The following is a 13,893-nucleotide window of genomic DNA, read 5'->3' on the forward strand; positions in this document are numbered from 1 at the left end:
TACTTATGGTTGGTATATGATACCTACATGCCTGCATCATAAACTAGCAAGAAAAATCTGATACTGGTTTAGATAAACCAAATCAAGTTTTAAGGAGAAATTTTACACAGATTGTAGTTAGTGTGACAGGTTGCTGAGGACAAGGGGTCTTCTTTTCTGCAGTATTCCAGAATAAAATATGGTCCAACCTGAATACGGAAAACTACTGTAGAGTTCTAAAAACATCCCCTTTTGCCTTTATCCTCTTCTGCTGCACAATTTTGCAGAAGGCTAGATCATATCAAATGGGAGGGAAAAAGAAAAAGATTTACAATCTCTCCTTGACAGTGCTTTACTTCATAAGCATCTTCTTGTAAAGTATATTGGTCCTTTTTTATAGAAAAAACACTGAAAGATAAAGAATCAAATCCATATTAAATTTAGAAAAGGAAAATTTGTGGGTAGAAAGGCAATCTACAAAACCATTGGATGCATTATGCTGTCAATACATCAACAAAAAGGAAACTCAGCCTTTTTAAAATGCTGTAATGGTCTTGAAAACCTCCCTATGTAAACAAACGAAATGTCAGCCTTTTAGGGTTGATTCATCAAGTTGCTTACTCAGGAAAATAAATAATTGTTCAAAAATGATTTTGGACTACATTGACTTTTGAAAAGCAGTGGGGGTTGGATACGAAGACAGAGTAACCAGAATCACTTAATATGGGGATGGGTAGGGTGTTGATTTGGAGCAGTGGAATTTGTGAATCATTTGTCCTTACTTTATTTCACTGCTTTGATTTTTCTTAGTATATACCTTCCCTTAGGTTGCATCATGATTTGTTATAAATTAGGATTTGTATGCATTCACTAGGGCTTTACCATGTGCAGTTGTTTCTGGGTTCCTTATCTCATTTAATCCTCACTACAATCCTATAAAGCACACACCATTATCCCCAGCATATATGAAGCAGATGAGCTTTACAGAGGTTGTCTTACCAAGGTCACACAGGTTTAATTAGAAGAGGTAGAACTTAAGTTCATCTCTCATAACCCTTTGTTGAATGTTAATTAAAAGTTAAATCTAGGTTATCATATTTCAAAAGCCTTGTTATTTTTATTTTATTACTATTATCATAGTTTGGTAAATGTACTTAAAGGGTTCATATTAGTTGTCTTATTTAATATAAAGTTACATTTCTTGTGTAGTAATACAATTATTTTGGCATCTTGTAGTGAACTCTAATTAGATATGATTAATCATATGAATTATTCCTCAAGGTAAAATCTGTGAACTTGACCACATTTGTCTTCTATTAGAGATTTCTCTTCCCTGTCGGTTAATGATTTCTGAGCTGACCAGGCAAGACTCTACCTTAAGGCTTACCAGAGTCTAAAGGTATTATCCTCTTTTTACTCCAATGCAGAAACTATGCTGCACTGGTAATAATTTAGGAAATTATCAAATGATGCCAATATAATTTAAGAAGTTTTCTCCTGGTCTCTGTTCAGAGCCTGACTCCGCCCATTGTGTATGCACTGTCAAATAAAGATAGGCAAAAGCCTAAAGGTCAGATAACATTTTGCTGATAGATATTTCACCCCCACATGCTCTTGGGGGAGCCTTCTGTTGCCCCATATCTGCTCTCTTATCACTGGCAAAAATCACTGTGAATATTCAGCTCAATCCATGTAATATCAAAACCATGCATTAATTTTCTTTTTCTTTTCTTTTCTTTTCTTTTTTTTTTTTTTTTTTTTGAGATGGAGTCTTTGCTTTGTCACCAGGCTGGAGTGCAGTGACGCGATCTCAGCTCACTGCAACCTTCGCCTCCCGGGTTCAAGTGATTCTCCTGCCTCAGCCTCCTGAGCAGCTGGAACTACAGGTGCGCACCACCACACCCAGCTAATTTTTGTGTTTTAGTAGAGATGGGATTTCACCATGTTGGCCAAGATGATCTCGATCTCTTGACTTCGTGACATGCCTGCCTTGGCCTTCCAAAGTGCTGGGATTACAGCTGTGAGCCACCGCGCCTGGCCCATGCATTCATTTTCAAGAAGATTGCTGTGTCTTCTTCTGAGAAATATAATCCAATATGTTCTTTCAAATAGCAAACAATTTCTAGAGTAGTTAATGTCTTAGACAGATGTTAGGTCAAGGTTGACTTGTTTCCCTTCGAAAAGTTACAGAGATGAACCCATTAGACAGACATCTAGGTTCTCAGAGACTTATGAAACACAGACTTTTTCAGCTTTGTAGGTACATACAATAAGAAATTTCTGCATACTGTCAAAAAATTTGCTTCTGAGGAACAAAAAGGAAAATAAGAAAGCACTGATACAATTGGCTACTAGAACATGGTGCTTTATTTATTTATTTGTTCATGTATTTTGAGACAGAGTCTCACGCTGTCGCCCAGGCTGGAGTGCAGTGGTGCAATCTTGGCCCACTGTAAGCTCTGCCTCCCGGGTTCACACCATTCTCCTGGCTCAGCCTCCCCAGTAGCTGGGACTGCAGGTGCTTGCCACCACACCTGGCTACTTTTTTTGTATTTGTAGTAGAGACGGGGTTTCACCATGTTAGTCAGGATGGTCTCAATCTCCTGACCTCGTGATCTGCCCGCCTCGGCCTCCCAAAGTGCTAAGATTACAGACGTGAGCCACTGCACCTGGCCACTTTATTTTTATATTAAAATTATATTCACATGCCTATTATTAAAAAGTCAAAAAATAACATATAGTTGAGGGTATAGAGAAAAGGGAACACTTAGACACTGTTGGAGGGAATGTAAATTAGTTTAACCCCTAAGGAAAACAGTATGGAGATTTCTCAAAGAACTAAAAATAGAACTACCATTTGACCCAGCAATCCTATTACTGGATATCTACCCAAAGGGAAATAAATCATTTTATCGAAAGACACCTGCACTTGCATATTTACTACAGCACTATTCATAATTGCAAAGTTATAGGTTTAACCTAAATATCCATCAATGGTAGACTGGTGAAAAAGAAAATGTAATACATACATACCATAGAATACTACTCAACCATAAATAAGAATAAGATCATGTCCTTTGCAGTAACATGCATGGGGCTGCAGTGAAATATCCTAAGTGAAATAGAAACGGAAAATTAAATACCACATGTTCTCATTAATAAGGGGCAGCTAAACAATGGGTATGCATGGACATAAAGGTGGAAATAACAGATACTTGGGACTTTGAAAGGGAGAAGGGTGGGAGGGGAGAGGATTGAAAAACTAGCTGTTGGGTACAATGGCCACTACTGGGGAGATGGGTTCAGCAGAAGCCCAAACCTCAGTATTACACAATATAGACCTGGAACAAACCTGCGTATGAACCCCAAATCTAAAAATAAAAAATAAACAAGGACACATTAAAGACTTGAAATAAAACAAATCAAAACAAGCTAACAAAAATTACACTTGCAAAATGTGCCCTGGGAGGAAATAGGAGGTGAGTGTCCAACAGGGTTTGAGTGTCTGGTTTCTGTTTCAGTCTTATTTTGCCCTGAGTTTTTTGTCTTTGGTTTATTGGGCCAGAGAACAAATAATCTAGCTGTGCAACCAAAATGAATCACGAAGCCGAAACACAGTTACCCTGAAGCGTTCATGGTGCTCAGCATCTCTTCAGGGTTCCAGTAGGGGACCTGCTTGGCTGCCGCTGATCGCCTTCCCAGGCCAGCACCGCCAGTGAAGTGACGCACTACAATGAGGCGATATGGATGATAAGTGCCATCTTTAATTAATGAGAGACCTCACATTTCCATCTTAGAGGGCTATCATTTATTTGGGACACAGAGGAAGAAGACAGGACCGTCTCTGGCAAAAGCACACTGCCTTGTTGATGGTGCATTGTAACAGTAACGTACAAATGCCAAAGATAGGAGATGGCGAGCTCTGTCTGGGACAATCAGCCTCTCCGGGAGTCTCACAAATACAGTGAGATACTAGAATGTGTGGTTAATATAAAACCAAATTCCGTATTGAAAATGTAGTTTTCCTCTTCTTAAAGGCATTATGTTTCTGGATTTGATTTCTTTCTAAAACCACAAAAATGAAGTGTCTGCCTTCTGCAAGACTGCCTTACCTTAACGGAAGGAGAGAAGTGAAGCTAGGTGACATTCACTGAAAGGTTCAATGATCTAGGGCTCTTCTGCTGTGATTGCGTCTGTCAGATCCCAGCACCTCAAGAGCACACTTCCCTTTCTTTTGTGTAAGAAACGGGCACTGATAACCACAGCAAAAAAAAACCCTGTAGTGTTTAAAATCTGTAAGTAGGTGAGAAACATTGAAGGTGAAGCAGCATCAGACTTGTTGTCGTGGTTCGATTTGTGTTGCTCTGAGGAGCCTAACAACACTGTAGAACTTCTAGATTCCTGAGTGAATAAGGTCGCCTCTTTTCATTAAGATAATTGCCCAAATCAGACTTTGTTTTGTGGTTTCCACGATGGAATCAGAAAAATGAAACAAGCTTTGAATTTGTTGGAAAAATAATCTTCTCCGTTTAAAATATTTACTTTATTCACATAATTAGAAATGAAAATGGGAATTAGGGCATCCAATGAAGAGGAACCCGTAGCTTCTATCTATCATGGAATAATTTCTAGTTAATATCAAATAATGGGTTTAAAATAACAGAAACGTTAGACAGAATGACATTCAATGACAGTAAATTATAATGATGAGAGATGTGTGGAAATTTTAAAGATGTACAGGATAGAGTAAGTTACAATAGCAAGGTAAGTGGAATGAGAACACTGTAATCATAACAGTTACAGAAGAGTGCATGCATACGTTAATATCACAAATTGAAATGATTAAATTGGGAAACATTTATATTTTATTTTTAATATTAACTTTTAATATTCAGTTCAGTCTATTTAATACCAAAACCATGCATTAATTACTTTTAAATGTTAAATACTTTCATCATATTTCATTTTTATCAATGCTCATGAATGTTCAGAGAATGTTGATGTGATTGGTTAATGAATTTTCATTCATATAGCACTTCAGATGCTTGGAATGAAAGAAGCTACAGAAAATGTAAGTTAGTTTTGTACCCCAGAATAGAAATTAGGTTTGTGGTTCCACCATTAGTCTCTGCAAAAGTTGGTTCTTCATTTCACAAAACATCAATTTAGCCATTTCCCATACACAGAACACTCTTACCTTTCTTCAAATGAGACAACACAAAGGCTAATCTTGCCACTGCAATTGGTTCAAAATCAGGCTTTTCAGAGATGCACAGCTCTCTCAATCAGAATAAGGGATTGAATATCAACCAAAATGGAGACAGCCTTCTCTGCAGGAAATCAAATCATTCTATATTTTCCAGCACTCCTGAAAGGGAGCCAAGGCATGATTCTTCTAGCTTAGAAGTCCATTTCCACATCCAGATTTCAAAGGGTAATGACACAGTTTATGAAATCAGAATTACCTTGACTTTGGTTACATTTTATTTTGGGGTTGAAATCATTTTTTAAAAGTCAATTAGGTGTGTAAAACATCTTTGAAATCAGTTAAGTGGGGTAAATTAGCAAATCTTTAAAATGGAGAGAATGTAAGTTTTGCAAGTGGTAAAAGTACATATTGGGTTTTGCTAAAAACAACAAAATACAATAAGACCTAATGAAAGTAAAAGCCCAAACATGTATTTCTCAATCCTAACATTAGAAAGAAACAGAAAACCTCTGCAGCTTGGCAAACAAATGCTCCTTAAAGAGACTTGAGTCAAGACTCCTATAAATGCCCTGCTTCTCCTCATAAAACCACTGTGAGCCACAATATTAGAATAAACAACTGTGACCATTCCCTCTGAATTTTGGGAATTTGTCAAGTGTAAAGATGGAACAAGCCATTTCGTTTATTTTTTCCTAGACAAGCATGTGTGCATTTTCTTCTTGGCCTCACATGCTTTTTGGAATTTTCAAAACCTGAGTTTTAGGAACATAAAATCTAAAACAGATTTTCATTTTCATTATTTAAACACTGAGCCATTTAGGCAACAGAGCTATTCACTGCTCTTAGCCTGGGTTATGGTTTTGAAAAACTTCTTTGTCTCTGTTAAGGTTCAGGAAATGCACCTTCTTTTTGAATTTATAGACGCTCAAGTATTCTAATTGTTTTGGAATGACCTAAAACATTTTTTCAAAGTCTCAGTATTCTGTTTCTTGGTTAGGTTTTCTGTTATTTGTAGATATTACCTAGTTTTCGTTCATCAGATTATTTAATTCTGCTTGGACCTTTTAAATATAGAAAGTTTCTAATCCCTTGCATCTGAAATGCATGATTTAGTCAGATAATATTTGCATTTTCACTATTATAATAATGGCGATGAGAAACTCTGTTGAATTAGATTAAATGTATCACATGTTCTCACTCATATGTGGGGGATTTTAAAAAAATGAACTCAAGGACATAAAGAGTAGCATGATAGTTACCAGAGCCTGGGAAGGGCACTGGGGAGGGGGATGAAAGGAGGTTGGTTAAGGGGCACAAAAACACAGTAGACAGAAGGAAGAAGACCTAGTATTTGGTAGCACAATAGGGCAGCTATAGGTAACAACAATGTGTGATATATTTGAAAATAACTAAAAGAGTGGAATTGTAATGTCCCTACCACAAAGAAATGAAAAATGCTTGAGGTGATGGATATCCCAATTACCCTGACTCCATCATTACACATTGTATGTTGATATGAAATTTCATGTATACCCCCAAAAATGTACACCTATTTTATATCTATAATAATTACAAATTTTAAAAATGTGAATAAATAATATCCAAGTTCTTCCCAGTAAAAATATAGGTTAAATATATTAAAGTAAATTGTGTTCATCACAAAAGAAGACATTTATTGGTTCGTATAAAAGTAAAAATGGAAGTCTCTCATCTTCTTCCTCACTGGCCCTTCATTCCATCCACTCTTAATTCCTGGCTTTCCACAGACTCATTGTCAGCACTATCATCAGGTTTACATCTATGCTTTAAGGACATTTTTAAACTTAGATTATATAAAATCCACTATATACTCTTTATAACTTGATTCATTCACTTTAATATTTATCAGGATAGCCTGTCTTAGCTCTACATACAGGCCATGAAGCTTCAGTGGCTTAGTGCCATATGTGTATTTCTCAACTCTCTCACCATTTGATGGCATATAGCAAGGGTTCCTCCATATTTTTGTGATGCCTTCTGGAACATGTGGACTCCGAGGCCAGTGTAGAAGGGCATAAGAAATATCTAAGAGGTACACTGACTCTTACCTACCCCTCTGCTCCCAGGGGACACAGGTCGCTTCCAACGACACTTTACCGGCTGAAACTCATTATATAATTGAGGGCTTCCTACAAAGGAGGCAGAAACAATGAGGCAACCAGCTGGATACTTGGTGAGCATTCAGGAAGTCTGCCACTTGCACTGAACATGTTCTAGGTGGCTCCCTGTGTTAGCATACCTGGGCATACCAATAAAGATTTTTAATCAAATAAATTTTGTATCTTATAAATGACATTTAAGCATTCTTTTGTGTCTATAATATCATAAAACTCGACTCATGAGAGCAAATGTTTACTACATAAAATGAAATATCTAAACTATTCAGATCATCTCAGCTCTCTAAAGATTACCACAAGAGAAGATCACAGGGACTCAATACGCAATTCACCTTTTCTATCACTGTACTTGGGGATGAAGTTAGCTGCCCTGAAGCTTACAACCTCAACAATATTTTGGCTTCAGAAAGACAAACCAAATGGTGGTTGACTGAATACATACAGATCTGGAACCACACAACTGTTCTGTGCTATTCGTGGTCAATATTGAGAACATTATGAAGATAACAGTGTTCTGTACACATTTGGGATCCATCTCATAAGAGTGGTTTCATTTGCACCTACATAACTTCCAGCTACTTACTTGACTAGTTTACCACTCTTTTCATAAAATATCAATCTCACAGAATTAAGTTCTCATTTTGCTGTTGTTGTTTTTTTTTTTCCTTCTGAAATGCTCCTGAGGCAGAGTAGGTTCTGGAGACAGGGAACCTAAGGCCAACCTGCAGCTGATTTCTTGAAACTAGACCAAAAGGAAAATCCCACTTTTCCATGCCCAAGTGACAAGGGTCCAGAGGCTCCTCCCTCTACAAAACCTCCTCTCCCCTACATCACAAATGGGAAATACTTCTGATTGGTCACAGGCCAATCCTTCATTCACATGGGGTGTAACCAACTGGAGGCCACTAAAGGGTACGTAGGGATGTTACCAAACTCTTTTAGCTTAAGAAAAACCCTAAAGAACATTGCAATCCAGACACTTGAGCTGCTTGCTCGAGCCTGCTCCCACTCTGTGGAGTGTACTTTCACTTCAATAAGCCTGTGCTTTTGTTGCTTCGTTCTTTTGTTGTTTTGTTTGTGCATTTTGTTCAGTTCTTTATTCAACATGCCAAAAACCTGGATAACTCCAGTCAAGACTTTCCATAAAGTAACATTCCTGTTAAACAATTATTGACTAAAGCATTTTGCTTCTCTGTATTGTTGAAAAATATTGCAAAATGCCATTGAAATAGTCAATATGGTAATAAGATATTTAAATCACTAGGTGTGGACTTTATCTATGACAATACTATTCTATTTAAAATTTTCTGGCTGGGCAGAGTGGCTCACGCCTGTAATCCCAGCGCTTTGGGAGACTGAGGTGGGTGGATCACGAGGTCAGGAAATCGAGACCATCCTGGCTAAAATGGTGAAACCCCATCTCTACTAAAAAAATACAAAAAAATTAGCTGGGCGTGGTGGTGGGCGCCTAGTCCCAGCTACTCAGGAGGCTGAGCCAGGAGAATGGCGTGAACCCCGGAGGCGGAGCTTGCAGTGAGCGGAGATCACACCACTGCACTCCAGCCTGGGAGACAGTGCAAGATTCCATCTCAAAAAAAATTAAAAATAAAATAAAATAAAAAGTAAAACAATAACATTTTCTTATTGCATATTGCTTGTCTCTGATATTTTGATAATTGCCTGAACAAAAATTATCAAATTTTCACAATGTGGTTTAAAATTTTTCAGAAGTAATTGATGCCAACTCCTTAATAAAGAAAAGACACCAGAGGACAAAGAACTCACTCCCTTCCAAGTTCTATGCATTACATTAATTAGTTTCAGCTCAACAGCTGAAAGATATGCTCTTCCTAAAACTGACGTGATTTCATGGAAATCCAGCACAGCACTGATTGAGAAGCAGATTCGAGGTGGTGTTTTCACCAGTGGCACCACCCTGTTCCTGTGCTAAGTGTCAAAAAAGATACAAGTAACCACAGGTTATAATTCTAGCAATCACTGTGAAGGTATTTTGAGAGATGGGATGACCTGGGAATTGTTTTTGTATTCCCTTCTAAAAGCTGCTTCTGAAATTAACTGTTTGATTCTGCTTAGTGTGGCTGACATTGGTCATTGCATATATTGGAATATTATTTTAGATTTCAGAAAATATCTAATACCACCATTGCCTGATCAAAGAAAGGGCCATTGTTTTCCTTTATATGGTTATCAAGTTCTTTGGACCCCAGAGTTTTTAAATGAACTAGGAAAATACCTAGAATATGTATTTATTGAATAAATAAAGAAAGGAAAATCACTTACATGTTATTATTTGAGCATTAGTCCACCTATCTATATCTCACTCAGAGATCTTTGCAATACTTGTGATTCTCATAACTGTAATGCTTTGAGGTAATGGAAAATGGCAAATACAGATGCTATCTCTTTGAAATAATGCACTGAAACTTCTCAGACATTAACACATTAGTTTGAATTAGCCAGTCTATTTTTAGAATGCAGGAAGAATATGACTTAAGACCAGTTTGAATTAACAGGCAAAGTCCAAAACTTACAGTGCTACAGAAAGAAATAAAGGTTAACAGAATTTTTGGCAAACCTAGCAAATTAGTGGGTTATATAATATGGATAAAGTGGCACAGATGGGGGCTGGAGAAACATTGAGGAAAAATATCCTATTGTATAATTTTATACAGTATTCTCACATTACATTTAATACGATGTTTCCACTAGAGGTCTAAATGTGGGAATCTAAGGAACTATATTTATCCAGGCAGAATGAGGCAGGATGACATTGGACAATCACTGTAGGATGAGGAAGATGAGTTTAAAGTAAAGATCAAATTCACATGTAGGAAAAAGAAAGCTATATTAGAGTTTCTCTCTTAATTTAAATAATCAATGAATCAATGCATTTTGTAATTGATTTCTAAAGACTGACAACAGAATTATCAGAGAATGCTTCCAGTCCTAACTTTCCATGGAAAAATAGAATTATTTTAGCAGAGACTGCTACTCCATACAAATCTAGATCTCCATATGGGTGATTCATGGCTAAACCTCATAAGCACAGAGGGAAAGGCTGAGCCCCTAGGCAGATGGAGTTGTAATAATTCCATTGCTGGCCAGGCGCAATGGCTCACACTTGTAATCCCAGTACTTTGGGAGGCCAAGGCAGGTGGATCACCTGAGGTCAGGAGTTCAAGACCAGCCTGACCAACATGGAGAAACTCCATCTGTACTAAAAATACAAAAAAAAAAAAAAAAAAAATTAGCCGGGCATTGTGGCACATGCCTGTAACCCCTGCTACTTGGGAGGCTGAGGCAGGAGAATCGCTTGAATCCAGGAGGCGGAGGTTGTGGTGAGCCGGAGGTTGTGGTGAGCCGAGATCGCGCCATTGCACTCCGGCCTGGGCAACAAAAGGGAAACTCCATCTCAAAAAATAAAAAATAAATAATAATAATAATAATTCCATTGCTGAAGCTATGCATTGTATAAGGCAGAGTGTTGAGTGATACCTGCTGGGTTTGGCCCTCAAGTGAAAAACAAGCCAGAGACTTACTTTGGAAATGGAATAATTGTTGTGGGTTAAGTGTCGGACACAGATACCCTTTTGTGCCTGGGGTACCTGCTGCGAGGAGTGTTGCTTGCTCCCAAGGCACAGCGGCCCTTTCCCTAGATAATTGTCTTTTCTCCCCTTCCAAGTCCAGTGACTGGTGAGTCAATGGCTGGCCCTGACTCCAGCTTGAGCTGTGAAGCTTTCCCCGTGGGAACAGGATGACACTTGTTTCCACTCGAGTCCACATCTTCATCTCTCCTGCCCTAATATGCTTCCCTTATAGTCTTTGCCCTGAAATGAATCACATGTTCAAGAACCCATCTCCAACTCTGCGTCTGAGAAAAGAGACATGTGACAATGGTCTTCACTGGTTATACCTGCTTCCAAAACGTGGTTTCTATTGCTTTTGCAGAAAAAGCTAGTCATTACCGAGTACCAAATAAATGTCAGGCTTATTGTATATGTTATCTATTTTATCGTCAAAGCAATTCTATTGGGTGGGTAATGCTACCTCATTCTACAAAGAAGAATTCTTACCAAGGAAAGCTTAAATAAATTTAACCAAGTTGCACATTTAGAAAGAAGATGGATCTGTCATTAACCCTGGGTCTATCTCAGTTAAATGTTTATAAACATCAGAACTCCCATAGAATGGGACTAACCATGATTTCCACGTGCTGTGCTGTGCTATATTCTTACTTTATACAGAAACTGGCATGAATAAGCACGTCGATCCAGGAAATTTTTTCATCCGTGTGGTTCCAACTGTATGCCATCAACAGAACAAATGATAATGACAATTAATGATTATGCACAGCAGTGGTTTTCAAACTTGAGTGTGGTATTTATTTTGTATTGCTGCCATAATAGTCACCACAATAAAATACACATAAATAATTCATTACCTCATAGTTTCCAAGGGTGAGAAGTCTGGGCAGAGTGTGACTCAGCTGATTCCTCTGCTTCTAGTCTCATGAGCCTGACATCAGGGTGTCGCCAGGGCTTCCTTCTTTTTGGAGGCTCTGGGGAAGAATCCACCTCGCAGCTCATCCAAACTGTTGATGTAATTCAGTTCTGTGTTGTAGGAGTGAGGTCCGCATTTGGTTGCTGGCTGCCACCTGGGGACCCAGCCTTAACTACTCCAGGCCTCTCTCCAGTTCTTGCATGTGGCCCACTGCATCTTAGAACCAATAAAGGGGAGCTTTGAATACTCTCCCACTTCGACTCTCTCTGCCTTTCCCTTTTGCAAGCCCCCTGCTTCCTCTTCTATTGCATCTCTCTGATTCCAGCCAGGAAAAGTTCTCCACCTTTAAGGGCTTCTGGTATTAGATTGGGCCCATCCAGATAATCCAGGTCCATACCCTTTAGTCACGTATGCAAAGTCCCTTTCTTCATGTAATGTAACACAATTGCAGTTCCTAGAAATTCCAATGTGAATGTTTATTTGGGTGGGAGGAAAATCAGTAAAGCCATCTGGATGCCTTGTTGAAACAGATTACTGAGCCCCACAATCGAGGTTTCTGGTTTGAAATTTCTTACAATGGGGCCTAAGTTTGAATTTGAACAAGTTTCCAGATGCTACTGCTGCTGCTCTACAAACCACATTTTGAGAACCACTGAAGTAGAGTTCCCCAAACTTATTGGGTGAAAAGTATTAGTGTGACAACCAGGGTAGATGATTTTATATTTGATAATATACATTGAGAAACACAGGGTAATTTTTCTTGCTGTTTTCATTGATCTGTTAACCTTGAGAATTGAGTTTTCAAATTAAATATTTGTGTGTCATATAACAGCTATTCTCTATTTAGTTTTTTTATGTGCATTTAAGGGAAAGCTGAATAATATGAGTTTTCAACAGAACTGCTTCAAATGCATATCTATTATGGGCTATGAAATTCTAATAGGGTGAGTTGAATTTTAGAAATTTCTGATGATCACAATGGCATAAAAAACGTCAGAATCAATCCATGGTTTTCTATTGTTCTTTGAGACACATTCTGGATCAGGGACCACCTAGAGGGCATTACTTTTAAAGTGAGGAAGCCGCCTTCCACAAGGTGGACCACAATAGCTCCACAGGAGGTGCTATCATCGGCCATGCCAATGATCCATACAATACAATTCTGTGGCTTATTGTGTCAGTGAGCCAAGGTGAGTGGATTATTCATATGTCTAAAGCCTTTGAAATCATATGTATTATCTTCTCACTTTTAAATCAAGGAGGAAGGGAAATTAATCATCAAAATGTGCATTATTATAAATTAAACTTCTCTAAAAATAAGTTTCATCATCAGAATTACTAACGTATTTGAAGAAGTAAAATATCGCCTGGTTAATTTATTCGAGAGATGATAGGTATAAGCAAAGTATGCTATGAGCATTCTTAGGTTTCCAAGTTTCATGTCAAGGAGAGAGATTACAACATATTTTATCTAATAGTCCCTCAGGGAATCGTGGAAAAACTGCAGACACTGAGTTAGCTGGGTCACTGGTCTAACCCTCCTGGTATTCTCCAGCAACTTGGGAAATTGTTTTGTGAGTAGTACAGATATTGGCAGTCACCTTTATTTATAATTATATGCCTCTAAATATTTTTAAAACTATGTTTGCATACATGATCCCTTGTAACATAGCAATCTTGTAAGAAGGCAGAGAATCCCATGCCCAAAGTAATTCTCAATTTGCTGAAATTCCAGAATTTCCTAATCTAAATGCTGTAAAACTAACCACCACTACCCCAGGCAAAAATGAAGGACTTTGAGCCATTGTGGCCCTCAACACCTTCCATCCCTAGTAGAAATTCAGCATCACCAGGGCAGTGAAGTACCACCCACAGCAAGCTCAGACCTTCCTCCCTCAGAATACAGGAGGCCTTTTCTGACTCACCTCAGTTCCCATGATGGTTCTTTCCAGCATGGTAAATGATGCTCATAGAGTCAGTACGATGAGCCGCAAGACCCAGCACCTTCTCTTGCTCCTTGTGCCTGCT

This window comes from Rhinopithecus roxellana, chromosome 11 (genome assembly GCF_007565055.1).
Source record: "Rhinopithecus roxellana isolate Shanxi Qingling chromosome 11, ASM756505v1, whole genome shotgun sequence".
Taxonomy (NCBI): domain Eukaryota; kingdom Metazoa; phylum Chordata; class Mammalia; order Primates; family Cercopithecidae; genus Rhinopithecus; species Rhinopithecus roxellana.